The 13,931-nt window shown below is 46.2% G+C and overlaps 1 long non-coding RNA gene across 1 annotated transcript; it reads right to left on the reverse strand.

The window, feature by feature from the left end:
* Nucleotides 1-580: 580 nt before the first annotated feature.
* On the reverse strand, nucleotides 581-11,203 carry LOC122940499. The gene is made up of 3 exons (XR_006390323.1): nucleotides 11,097-11,203; nucleotides 771-920; nucleotides 581-641 (listed from the first exon to the last, which is right to left on the reverse strand). It is a non-coding gene; the product is annotated as an uncharacterized LOC122940499 (long non-coding RNA).
* Between the last annotated feature and the right edge of the window lie 2,728 nt (nucleotides 11,204-13,931).

The raw sequence follows: 13,931 nt of genomic DNA on the forward strand, positions 1-13,931 counted from the left end.
ACTGGTGGATAAAACAAGACTGAACACAAGATCTTCACAGTCTTCTACAGATCATAGGGAACATTTCATGAGACCTTAACTCCATCTACCTGATCATCCTGTGGGACATTGTGATGTTCTTCTGAACCATCCTGTAGAAGAGGAATGGGACATCTCTCCGGTGTTCCTCTCTCTTCCTTAACTGTAGGAAACACATCTAGTGACTGAACTCATCCCTTACATACAGATAACGAGAGGACGTGTGTATTTAGTCATGTCTATTACCTGGTGATGTGAGGGGCCGGTGATCCTCCATCATGACGTCCTTGTACTGATCTTTGTGCTCTTCTAAATACTCCCACTCCTCCATGGAGAAATAGACGGTGACATCCTGACACCTTATAGGAACCTGACAACACAATGATACAGTCATCACCCAGATCCCTTCATAGCCTTCCTGTATAATGTCCCAGCAGTGTCACCTCTCCAGTCAGCAGCTCAATCATCTTGTTGGTGAGTTCTAGGATCTTCTCTCTATTGATTTCCTCATGTATCAGGGGGTGAGGTGGAGGCCCCATGATTGGGCTCAGGGTTCTTCCCCATCCTTCAGACACAAGGGCCTGGCAGCGCTCACTAGAGGTCTTCTTCACTACTGTGTAGTCCTGGTTATGGAGAGACACAGTAATAAATATCACTCCATACATCTCCAGAGTCCCTCACCTCTCCAGTCATGTCCATCTGTTAGTAACATAGAGAAGATGATGTAATGTGACATCATCAGAATCTCTCACCTCTCCAGTAAGCCGGAAGAGGATCTCTAGGGTGAGATTTATTATACTCTCCACCATCTTGTCCCTTTCCCTATCCATCCTTGTTGGGTCAATCAGGAGAAGGATCTTGTATAGAAGATCTCCACTGAGCTGATCCTATATTGTAGAAACCTGAATGGAAAGAAGATGAGACGATGGAAAATCCTACAAAATCTCATGTAAAATACAATTACTGGAGATAAGAGGAGACATCGGGGGAGATAATAAAGTGTAGATGTTGTGTTCTCTCTTTTTATAGGGATTGAAACATGTGCGAAGTCAAGGCAGTTTCATGGTATGTCACACCTTCACATGACCCTACAGCCAATAGAAGACATCATCAGTGATGCCAGTATGAAAAGCACGTGACCACCATAGACCATCATAGGCCTCAATGGTCAGGTGATATACATACCGCCATCAGAGCTCCAACCAATATTGTCGTTGCAGTGATGTTAACAGACTGAAGGAGACCACAGGAGCCTCAGTGCTGGAGCGGTGGAGGATTCTACAGGTCCAATCAGTGTAATTGTAAAATGCTGCGGAATATGTTGGCGATACATAAATAAAGATTATTGTTGTCTAGACAGACATGGGGTTGGCAGATTTGGTTTTTGGCAGCTCCTCACGACCACACAGATTTTATTGTTTAATGGATACATTTTTAACCCCTTCTACCCCGGGCCAGTTTTCGCTCTTCTTTGCAGGCCATTTTTTTCAAATCTGACATGTGTCACTTTATGTGGGAATAGCTTTGGAACACTTTTACTTATCCAAGCCATTCTGAGAATGTTTTCTCTTGACACATTGTACATCATGATAGTCATTTTTTTTTCTCAAAAAAATAGAAATCTACAATATTCCAATTCAATATCAAAAGCAGTACAATACAGCATGTTCTCATTATGTATTAAATCTCTCTCTTGTTTTATACCCTCCCACCTCTCCCTCCAACCCCCCTTTTCTTCCGCGGAGCTGCCGTCATCGCACCTAGTGTTATCATTTCCAGTTACCCCATATCCGCAGCCAGGCTGCCTTTTTTCCCACTGTTTGGGCAAGACTATGTTCGTACAGCTTTACCCTGTTCATACACTCTATCCATTCCTGGAAATTGGGATATTTAGTGGAGCCCCAGTGTTTAACTATTGTTATTTTGGCCAAGGCAATGCCCCGAAGCCAAAGTAGTTGCTCAGTTTTATTTTTATCTGTCTCTGGGAAAATACCCAGAATCGCATAGTCAATGCGCACTTCGTATTTCATGGGAGAACTATTCTGCAGTTTCCGAAATATTTTAATCCAGTAATCTTTTATCCCCGGGCATTCCCACAGCAAGTGTTTGTCTTCTCCTCTGTCTTTGTTACATTTATAGCAGTTCTGTTCTCTGTCTTTGTAGATAGTATGCAATAGTGCTGGTGTGTAATAGAGACAGTGTATAATTTTCAAAAGAATCCACGTATGGGCAGGGGAGACCGTGGACCTTTTAATATTTTTATAAACAGTATTCCACGGGATGGGTTCCACATTCTGTAGATCTTTTTCCCATTTAGCCTCAGCTCTAAATGTAATCGATTTGGTGTATTCATATTTTAACTTTGCATAAATGTGCGATATAGCGGAAGTGTTTAGTGTCATGTCGTGACAAAGGTCTAAAAAGGTGTTCCGTGCGATATTTAAATAGTTCTTGTTTTCCGAGTAGTGTATCGCGTGTCGTAGCTTTTCGTATCGAAATTTATCAATGAATCCTAGTGTGGTGTCAGGGAGGATTTCGTTTAGAGGCTTGATCTGTCCTTTATTCCGTTTTTCCCAATATTCAACATCACCCAGTTGCATAACTTGTGGTAAGTGTGCATTCCCCCACAGGGGGGTATACTGAACCGCTTGGGATACTCCAGCCATACGTCTAACTTGTTGCCAAATGTACCCAAGCATTCTAATAAACGGGTTTATTATTATTTTCTTCTCAATGGGACCCTTTTCGACGATGAAGAAAAGATCCTCCCAAGGTCCACATTGCTCCCCAAAAATAAGTCATATGCATTTATTCCTTCGATTCCTCACACACCATCTCAACTGTGCAGCCAAGTAATATCCTTTTAGAAAAGGGACAGAGATGCCACCCTCTTCTTTATACAGGTATTGTATTTTAATTCCAACTCGTTTGCGCCCCCATATTAATTCATACAGTTTATTAAAAAACATATCTTCTACCGTTATTGGGCTTGCATTTAGTACATATAATAGCATTGGTAATAATGTCATTTTTATAAGGGCTATACGGTAAATTTGTGACAGGGGGAGCTTTAACCATGTTCTAATTTTTTCCTTAACTTTAGCTATTATTGGGAGTATGTTCAGTTTCTTAAATTATTCCAGTTTGGTCCCGATATGGATGCCCAGATATAATAGAGATTCAGATGGGGTCAGCGTACTAACCCATAAGTTATAACCCGGTGGGACAGGGCATCTCAATGGGAGAAACTTCGATTTTTCCCAGTTTATCTCATATCCAGATAAACATCCAAATTCGTCCACACTTTCCATAACCCTGGGCAAGTTCCTATACCCTCCCCCCCAAAAAAGTAGAGTATCATCCGCATAAAGACTTATTTTGTCGACTTCTCCCTCACATCCAAAGCCCTGTATTTCCTCATCTGCTCTAATTTTGCATGCCATTGGCTCCAGGAACAATAAAAAGAGTAAAGGGGAGAGGGGGCATCCCTGACGCGTTCCTTGGGTCAGTGGAAAAGAGGAAGAATATTCCCCATTAACTCGAACACTGGATACCGGGTTTTGATACAGAATGCGAACCCATCTGGAGAAATATTCACCTATCTTCACCCTTGACATCACTCTCCAGAGGAAGGGCCACTCCACCCTGTCAAACACCTTAGCCGCGTCAAGAGACAGGATGAAGCAGTCCTCCCCCTCCCCCATCTGAATATTCAGGAAGGCCCTCCTCATATTGTCCTGTATATTCCTTTTAGGAATGAACCCAGTTTGGTCCGCGTGAACGACTTTATGAATAACGACTTTTAATCTGTTGGCCAACAGTTTTGCAAGGATTTTATAATCTGTGTTCAACAGAGAGATGAGACGATAAGATGTAACTGACAACGGGTCTTTCCCCTTTTTGGGGATTAGTGTGATGGTTGCTTCCATCCATGAGGGAGGTAGAGAGCCCAATATCCACGATTGGTTTAATACTTCCAACATTTGGGGGAAGATAATTCCCTCATGTTTTCGGTATACTTCGAATGGGAAACCATTCAACCCTGGGGACGTATTTCCCTTGATGGATTTTAGCGTAGTTTGTAACTCACTCAGTTGAATCAGTCTGTTCAACCAATCAATATCTTGTTTGTCCAATTCCGGAATCATAATGTTATCTAGATATTGATCTATTTTTACTCCCTGATCTATGGGCCAAGCCTGGTATAGCACGGAGAAATATCGAGTGAATTCCCCTAGGATATCATCAGGGTCTCTTAAAATGTCTCCTGCCTCTGTCCTAATTCCCATAATGTTGTTGCTCCCCCTTTGATTTTTTACTATTGTGGATAGTAATCTACTTGATTTACCGGATTCGCTAAAGGTCCTCAGCCCTGAGAAGAACATTTTATTCTGTGCTTTTTTTTATATAGATATTGTTTATATTCATCTCGCACTTTTTTTAATTGAAGTTGTTTTTCTGGGGTATTTATCTGAGTGATCTCGTTCATTATCTGGTTGAGCATACCTTCTATTTCTTTTTGAGTTTGGGCGAAGAAATTTTTCAGTTTCCTAATTTGGTGTGAGTATAAACCTCGAAGATATGCCTTAAGCGAATCCCAAACCATGTGGATGTGTGTTGAGTTAATATTGTCGCTCCAGGAGAACTTAATTTCTTCATTAATCTTATCCACATCCCTTATTAATGTTATCCAATGGGGGTTAAGTTTAAAAATTCTGTTTTTATTTGGTTTATTATAGCTATCTAATAATACCGTAACCGGGGAGTGGTCGGAAATACCATGACTTTCATAATTCATTTTTTTTAACCCTGTTGAGGAGCCCGGGGCTGGCGAGGGCCAGATCAACTCGTGACATGGACCTATATGTATTACTAAAGCATGAAAATACTTGCTTATTTCCATAGAGAGATCGCCATATATCGACCAATACCATTTCTTTACACATTCTAAATAATAAAGTACTTGAACTGGTGTTTTGTTCGTAATTAGTTATGGTGGATATCCTATCTATTTTGATGTCCATGACCGAGGTGAAGTCGCCCACTACCAGCACCGGGCACTCCTCTCGTGCTGAAATATAATCCATCAGTTTACATAACAAAGTTGTTGTAAAAGGGGGTGGAATATATATAAAAGCGATTATACTCCTTTGACCCTGCCACTGACAATGAAGAAAAATGTACCGACCCTCTTGATCGATTAGTTGTTCTATTGGGACGTAGTCAACCTGTCTGTGGATGTAGATGCTAATTCCACGGGAGTATGTGGAATAACAGGAATGGTATTCATGAGAGGCCCATCTCCTTCCGCCAAGCGCTGCCACTTTTTCACCTGATAGGTGTGTTTCTAACAAGGCGACTATGGCTGGTAAAGGTCTAGAAACTAGGTCAAACACTGCACACCTCTTAGTTTTATCCGCGAATATTCCATGTCAATATTCTTGACATTTTTTATTCTTTTTTTTCCTAAATTTAAGACAGCGCTGGGCGGAAGGGCAGGGGCACCCCCAACGACACACCCTCAATACCTCGACGGTTCCCCGTGGAAAAAAAAAACCTTCCCCCTACCCCTACTCCCATACTGACCTGCGAGTCGCTGAGTGTGACTCATAGGTCTCTAACTATAAGCTTTCCCCCCTCCCCCCACGCTGTCGACCCCCCCCCCCAGCTCCCCCCTGTATTGCTGCGAGTAAATTATTTAATGCCCTTAGAGTCCATCCAATCGGCTGCATCACTTGGGCTAGAAAAGAATTGAACTGTTTCTCTGTAGATAACCCATAATTTTGCGGGATACATCATGGAATATTTCAATTGGGCTTGTATCAGTCTCTTCTTTACATCTTTATATTCTCTTCTTTTATCTTGCGTAACTTTGGAGAAGTCCGGGTATATCTCTATGTTGGCATCATTATATTTCACCGTCTGTATCTCTCGTTTCCACCTGAGGATGTCATCCCGGTCTCTTGAGGAAACCATTTTAACTAACAGTGGTCTTGGTGCTGACCCTGGTGGTGGTTTTCTTATTGGGATGCGGTGTGCTCTCTCCACTATATGTGATGGGGCTGCTTCTACGGATATTACATTGTCTGATAACCATTTTTGAATGAAACCTGTTGGGTCGTCTTTTTCTGCTCCTTCCGGGAAGCCCACTAGTTTGAGATTATTTCTCCGGGACCTGTCCTCCAGATCCGCCATTTTTTCCTTCAGTGCCTTATTATCACTCTCTACTATTTCAATCCTTTTTTTATCTGATTGGTATCTTTTTGCAGTTCTGTAGTCAGCATTTCGTACTCTTTTATATGTTGCCTCATTTTATTTAAATCGTCTCCGATTACTGAGATATCAGTCTGCACTGCTGCCACCGTGGTTGTCAGGGTGCTTAATGATTGGTTAGTTGTTTTAACTGCATCCAACATGCCTGCTAATTTAAGATCAATATTGCTCATCTGGTTGTCTGCTTCTAAGGCCCTGTTCTCTCCTGCCCTGTTTAGCAGATTTTCAGTATGGTCATAGTCCTCCATCTGTAATAGCTGTTTCTGATTGCTCATCGTCTTGCTTAGTGGGTGTGGAGATTTAAGATATTTATCTAGCTGCGTCATGGTGTTCCGTGCTGTACCGCCTTTTGGTGAAGAACTTCCCACGACTTTCTATTTTGTAGTTTTGGTCCCATATTTTTTTTTAATCCTTTTTCGCCTTCCCTCCTTTTCTCCATTAAGCAGTTTTTCAGGATCAGGATCTCAGCTAGCTCTGACTCGCCCCCATTTCCTGTTCGCCATCTTGTGAGTCTGTTACTAGGGACGGATCTTGTCTGACAACAGGCAGCGGACGGCAACTTATGTGGAAGTGAGAACCCAGCGTCCATGATTTACACCTTTTTTCAGGTGGATGAAGGCAGATTTTTTAAAAATGAAATGATAAATAAATGTGTTATTTACACCATTGTGTGAAAGTACAGCGAGTATTTATGAGTACCCTCCACCACCACGGCGGTGCACTAGGCACTGTATAAGGAACCGCTCTGCACCTTCGTGGGTTATGGCGGTCACTGATCTCAGTGTCCTTCAGCTACAAGCATACAATGTGCACCTCGCGCAGCAAACAGCGTCAAATACAGTTCTAGTCTGAACAAGTCTCTAAGGATCGCTCAGAAATAACTGCAGCTGCCACTAGGGGCTTTGACCTTTATATCGTAGATCCGAAGTCGATTTGTTTAAAAACACAGAAGACGGGGCTTGTTGTGAAGGAGCCTAAAAACTTCTCCCTTCTAATTGGGAGCAGCAGCAGCAGTGCAGTGTGGATGTGGGAAGGGGACGGTACTGATAAAGTGGCGGCAGCAGTGCGGTGTGGATTTGGGAAGGGGACGGTACTGATAAAGTGGCGGCAGCAGTGCGGTGTGGATGTGGGAAGGGGACGGTACTGATAAAGTGGCAGCAGCAGTGCGGTGTGGATGTGGGAAGGGGACGGTACTGATAAAGTGGCAGCAGCAGTGCGGTGTGGATGTGGGAAGGGGACGGTACTGATAAAGTGGCAGCAGCAGTGCGGTGTGGATGTGGGAAGGGGACGGTACTGATAAAGTGGCAGCAGCAGTGCGGTGTGGATGTGGGAAGGGGACGGTACTGATAAAGTGGCAGCAGCAGTGCGGTGTGGATGTGGGAAGGGGACGGTACTGATAAAGTGGCAGCAGCGGTGTGGATGTGGGAAGGGGACGGTACTGATAAAGTGGCAGCAGCAGTGCGGTGTGGATGTGGGAAGGGGACGGTACTGATAAAGTGGCAGCAGCAGTGCGGTGTGGATGTGGGAAGGGGACGGTACTGATAAAGTGGCAGCAGCAGTGCGGTGTGGATGTGGGAAGGGGACGGTACTGATAAAGTGGCAGCAGCAGTGCGGTGTGGATGTGGGAAGGGGACGGTACTGATAAAGTGGCAGCAGCGGTGTGGATGTGGGAAGGGGACGGTACTGATAAAGTGGCAGCAGCAGTGCGGTGTGGATGTGGGAAGGGGACGGTACTGATAAAGTGGCAGCAGCAGTGCGGTGTGGATGTGGGAAGGGGACGGTACTGATAAAGTGGCAGCAGCAGTGCGGTGTGGATGTGGGAAGGGGACGGTACTGATAAAGTGGCAGCAGCGGTGTGGATGTGGGAAGGGGACGGTACTGATAAAGTGGCAGCAGCAGTGTGGTGTGGATGTGGGAAGGGGACGGTACTGATAAAGTGGCAGCAGCAGTGCGGTGTGGATGTGGGAAAGGGACGGAACTGATAAAATGGCAGCAGCAGTGCGGTGTGGATGTGGGAAGGGGACGGTACTGATAAAGTGGCAGCAGCAGTGCGGTGTGGATGTGGGAAGGGGACGGTACTGATAAAGTGGCAGCAGCAGTGCGGTGTGGATGTGGGACCATGTCTATGTACATTGTGACAGTGCTGAGATCCTGGCTGTTACACACAGCCAGCAATGTCAGCTAACCGGCCCGGGACCAATTAGATCTCCTGGGCATGTCTTCTATATAACGCCCCCTTCTCCAGTCCACGTCTCTGAGATCTCCTGGATATGTCTTCTATATAAGGCCCCCTTCTCCAGTCCACTTCTCTGAGATCTCCGAGATATGTCTTCTTTATAACACCGCCGCTCCAGTCCACATCTCTGAGATTTCCTGGATATGTCTTCTATATAACGTCCCCTGTTCCAGTCCACGTCTCTGAGATCTCCTGGATATTTCTTGTATATAACGCCCCCTCCTCCAGTCCACGTCTCTGAGATCTCCTGGATATGTCTTCTATATAACGCCCCCTGCTCCAGTCCACGTCTCTGAGATCTCCTGGATATGTCTTCTATATAACGCCCCCTGCTCCAGTCCACGTCTCTGAGATCTCCTGGATATGTCTTCTATATAACGCTCCCTCCTCCAGTCCACGTCTCTGAGATCTCCTGGATATATCTTCTATAGAACGCCGCCGTTCCAGTCCACGTCTCTGAGATCTCCTGGATAAGTCTTCTATATAACGCCCCCTGCTCCAGTCCACATCTCTGAGATCTCCTGGATATGTCTTCTATATAACGCCCCCTGCTCCAGTCCACGTCTCTGAGATCTCCTGGATATGTCTTCTATATAACGCCCCCTGCTCCAGTCCACGTCTCTGAGATCTCCTGGATATGTCTTCTATATAACGCCCCCTGCTCCAGTCCACGTCTCTGAGATCTCCTGGATATGTCTTCTATATAACGCCCCCTTCTCCAGTCCACTTCTCTGAGATCTCCGAGATATGTCTTCTTTATAACACCGCCGCTCCAGTCCACATATCTGAGATTTCCTGGATATGTCTTCTATATAACGCCCCCTGTTCCAGTCCACGTCTCTGAGATCTCCTGGATATGTCTTGTATATAACGCTCCCTCCTCCAGCCCACGTCTCTGAGATTTCCTGGATATGTCTTCTATATAACGTCCCCTGCTCCAGTCCACGTCTCTGAGACCTCCTGGATATGTCTTCTATATAACGCCCCCTGCTCCAGTCCACGTCTCTGAGATCTCCTGGATATGTCTTCTATATAACGTCCCCTGTTCCAGTCCACGTCTCTGAGCTCTCCTGGATATGTCTTCTATATAAACGCCCCCTTCTCCAGTCCACGTCTCTGAGATCTCCTGGATATGTCTTCTATATAACGCCCCCTCCTCCAGTCCACGTCTCTGAGATCTCCTGGATATGTCTTCTATATAACGCCCCCTGCTCCAGTCCACGTCTCTGAGATCTCCTGGATATGTCTTCTATATAACGTCCCCTCCTCCAGTCCACGTCTCTGAGATCTCCTGGATATGTCTTCTATATAACGTCCCCTCCTCCAGTCCACGTCTCTGAGATCTCCTGGATATGTCTTCTATATAACGTCTCCTCCTCCAGTCCACGTCTTTGAGATCTCCTGGATATGTCTTCTATATAACGTCCCCTGCTCCAGTCCACGTCTCTGAGATCTCCTGGATATGTCTTCTATATAACGTCCCCTCCTCCAGTCCACGTCTCTGAGATCTCCTGGATATGTCTTCTATATAACGTCTCCTCCTCCAGTCCACGTCTTTGAGATCTCCTGGATATGTCTTCTATATAACGCCCCCTGCTCCAGTCCACGTCTCTGAGATCTCCTGGATATGTCTTCTATATAATGCCCCCTGCTCCAGTCCACGTCTCTGAGATCTCCTGGATATGTCTTCTATATAACGTCCCCTGCTCCAGTCCACGTCTCTGAGATCTCCTGGATATGTCTTCTATATAACGCCCCCTGCTCCAGTCCACATCTCTGAGATCTCCTGGATATGTCTTCTATATAACGCCCCCTGCTCCAGTCCACGTCTCTGAGATCTCCTGGATATGTCTTCTATATAACGTCCCCTGCTCCAGTCCACGTCTCTGAGATCTCCTGGATATGTATTCTATATAACGCCCCCTGCTCCAGTCCACATCTCTGAGATCTCCTGGATATGTCTTCTATATAACGCCCCCCGCTCCAATCCACGTCTCTGAGATCTCCTGGATATGTCTTCTATATAACCCCCCCTGCTCCAGTCCACGTCTCTGAGATCTTCTGGATATGTCTTCTATATAACGGCCCCTCCTCCAGTCCACGTCTCTGAGATCTCCTGGATATGTCTTCTATATAACGTCCCCTGCTCCTGGCTTTTGTTGCACCTGAGGAAGGCCGCCCTTGAAATGCATTGTATACCAGAACCAACCTCTTGTGATTTGTATGTTATGTTATTATCTTTAGGCTGGTGTCCTGCCCCAGAAGCTGCGTCTTTACCTCCTGCTTCATGTTCTCTGGAGTTTGTAGATTAGGCTGAGTTCACACTTCAGTTATTTGATCAGTTATTTCCATCAGTTATTGTGAGCCAAAACCTGGTGTGGGAGAAAAACACAGAACAAGTGCAGATCTTCCCATTACACCAGATCTCTGAGTTGCTTCACTGCTGGTCTGGGCTCAATAACTGAAGGGAATAACTGCAGTGTGAACTTAACCTTAAGGGCGGATGGAGCTGTGTATCTCTGTGGCTGTGGAGCCTTATATGTGTGGATGTGATGAGTGTTTCACTTACCTGGGGGCAGGCGTGTCCTCCTCTGACAACCCTTCACTATGGAGCCTCCTGGGCTGTAATTTCTACCACCAGGCAGTAGTCAGGCTCCAGGCTGTGCTGCAGGAAAAGGTACAGGACCTGTGATGATTTAATGACCATGTGACCGTGTGTGGGCGGAGTCAGGCTGTGCTGCATGAGAAGGAACAGGACTTGTGATGATGTCATGACAATGTGATCAGGTGTGGGAGGAGTTAGGCTGTGCTGCAGGAGAAGGTTCAGGACCTGTGAAGATTTCATGACCATGTGAGCCTGTGTGGGCGGAGTCAGGTTGTGGTGCAGGAGAAGGTACAGGACCTGTGATGATGTCATGACAATGTGATCAGGTGTGGGAGGAGTCAGGCTGTGCTGCAGTATAAGGTACAGGACCTGTGATGATGTCATGACCATGTGATCAGGTGTGGGAGGAGTCATGGAGATCACATGACCAGGTTTATCTGCTCTGTGTGTGAGACTCTGCTGTGCTGTGTGGAATCCCAGTCTGTATGTAGCAGAGCTGTAAGCCTGTAATGTTTGTATAGATGAGCTGTATCCATGTAATGTCTGTGTAGTTGAGCTGTATGTGCATACAACCAAGCTGTTTATGTGTAATATGCCTCTAAAGAGTTCTATCAGTGTGTGCAGCAGAGCTGTGTATGTGTAATGTTCAGTTACTACAGCGGAGTCTTTGTCATGTCCATGTAGCAGAGCTGTGTATGTGTAATGTTCAGTTACTACAGCTGAGTCTCTGTCATGTCCATGTAGCAGAGCTGTGTATGTGTAATGTTCAGTTACTACAGCAGAGTCTTTGTCATGTCCATGTAGCAGAGCTGTGTATGTGTAATGTTCAGTTACTACAGCAGAGTCTTTGTCATGTCCATGTAGCAGAGCTGTGTATGTGTAATGTTCAGTTACTACAGCAGAGTCTTTGTCATGTCCATGTAGCAGAGCTGTGTATGTGTAATGTTCAGTTACTACAGCTGAGTCTCTGTCATGTCCATGTAGCAGAGCCGTGTATGTGTAATGTTCAGTTACTACAGCGGAGTCTTTGTCATGTCCATGTAGCAGAGCTGTGTATGTGTAATGTTCAGTTACTACAGCGGAGTCTCTGTCATGTCCATGTAGCAGAGCTGTGTATGTGTAATGTTCAGTCTTTGTCATGTCCATGTAGCAGAGCCGGCGCTGTAATCTGCTGGTATCGGGGCTCTGTGCTCAGGAGATGTTTAGTGGTAACTCTGCCCCTTTTCTCCATATCAGTTATTAGAAATGATGTCAGCGATACCTTATGTCGGGGCAGATGTAGGATTTCCGCTGTGGGGGAAAAGGAGGAATAACCTTCTCTTCTGTTGTTCCTAGTGTTAGCACATAAATGGCCGCGCTGTGTCTTATCGCTGGGGATTGTCTCTGTAGTTGATCTGAGCTTGTCTGCTGCTCCAATGGGGGAACATGGGCCCCGTTCTCCTGACTGGCAGGGGCCCCCAGCAATCCGATCCCCACAATCAGTGGACAGGAGATAAGTTATCTTCCTGGGACAGCCCCGCCCCCTTTAATAGCCCCGCCTTGCGTCATTGGCCGAATTTCTAAGATGAGATTTTAGTCGACACAGATTAGAAAAAAACACAGAAAAAAAAACCACTCGAGATTTAGTTTCAGTTCCAGTTCTCTCAATTTTTGAAAAAGTTTGGTTCGGACACAAATCGATTCAGACCAAACCCACGTTGCTCCAATTACCCTAAAAGTTGGTATTTGACCCCCTCTAGCCTCTTAGGAGTCATCATTTTTAGGAAAACTTTTTTCCCTCCACAAGCTCCGGCCCCAATGACTATAATAGTAACTGATGTCTGACTGACACCGACATAGCGGTGGGGAAACGCGTTACCATACAGCGCGTGTAATATCGCACCGCGCCGGTATACGTGTTCTGCTTTTTCATTTTCCAAAGCTTCCAATAATTGTCCCTTATCGGAGGCAGAAGATGATTAAACACACGGTGTTATGGGGTAAAAAATATATTAATCAGTGGCTTGGGTGATCAAGTGTCCAAAAATGATGCCCTGACCGGGTCGGAATGCCCCCCTGTACGAAACACAGAAGAAGATGGGGCTTGTTGTGAAGGAGCCTAAAAACCTCTCCCTTCTAATTGGGAGCAGCAGCAGCGGTGTGGATGTGGGAAGGGGACGGTACTGATAAAGTGGCAGCAGCAGTGCGGTGTGGATGTGGGAAGGGGGCGGTACTGATAAAGTGGCAGCAGCGGTGTGGATGTGGGAAGGGGACGGTACTGATAAAGTGGCAGCAGCAGTGCGGTGTGGATGTGGGAAGGGGACGTACTGATAAAGTGGCAGCAGCAGTGCGGTGTGGATTTGGGAAGGGGACAGTACTGATAAAGTGGCAGCAGCAGTGCGGTGTGGATGTGGGAAGGGGACGGTACTGATAAAGTGGCAGCAGCAGTGCGGTGTGGATGTGGGAAGGGGACGGTACTGATAATGTGGCAGCAGCAGTGCGGTGTGGATGTGGGAAGGGGACGGTACTGATAAAGTGGCAGCAGCAGTGCGGTGTGGATGTGGGAAGGGGACGGTACTGATAATGTGGCAGCAGCAGTGCGGTGTGGATGTGGGAAGGGGACGGCACTGATAAAGTGGCAGCAGCAGTGCGGTGTGGAAGTGGGAAGGGGACGGCACTGATAAAGTGGCAGCAGCAGTGCGGTGTGGATGTGGGAAGGGGACGGTACTGATAAAGTGGCAGCAGCAGTGCGGTGTGGATGTGGGAAGGGGACAGTACTGATAAAGTGGCAGCAGCAGTGCGGTGTGGATGTGGGAAGGG

The sequence above is a fragment of the Bufo gargarizans genome, chromosome 6 (genome assembly GCF_014858855.1).
Source record: "Bufo gargarizans isolate SCDJY-AF-19 chromosome 6, ASM1485885v1, whole genome shotgun sequence".
Taxonomy (NCBI): domain Eukaryota; kingdom Metazoa; phylum Chordata; class Amphibia; order Anura; family Bufonidae; genus Bufo; species Bufo gargarizans.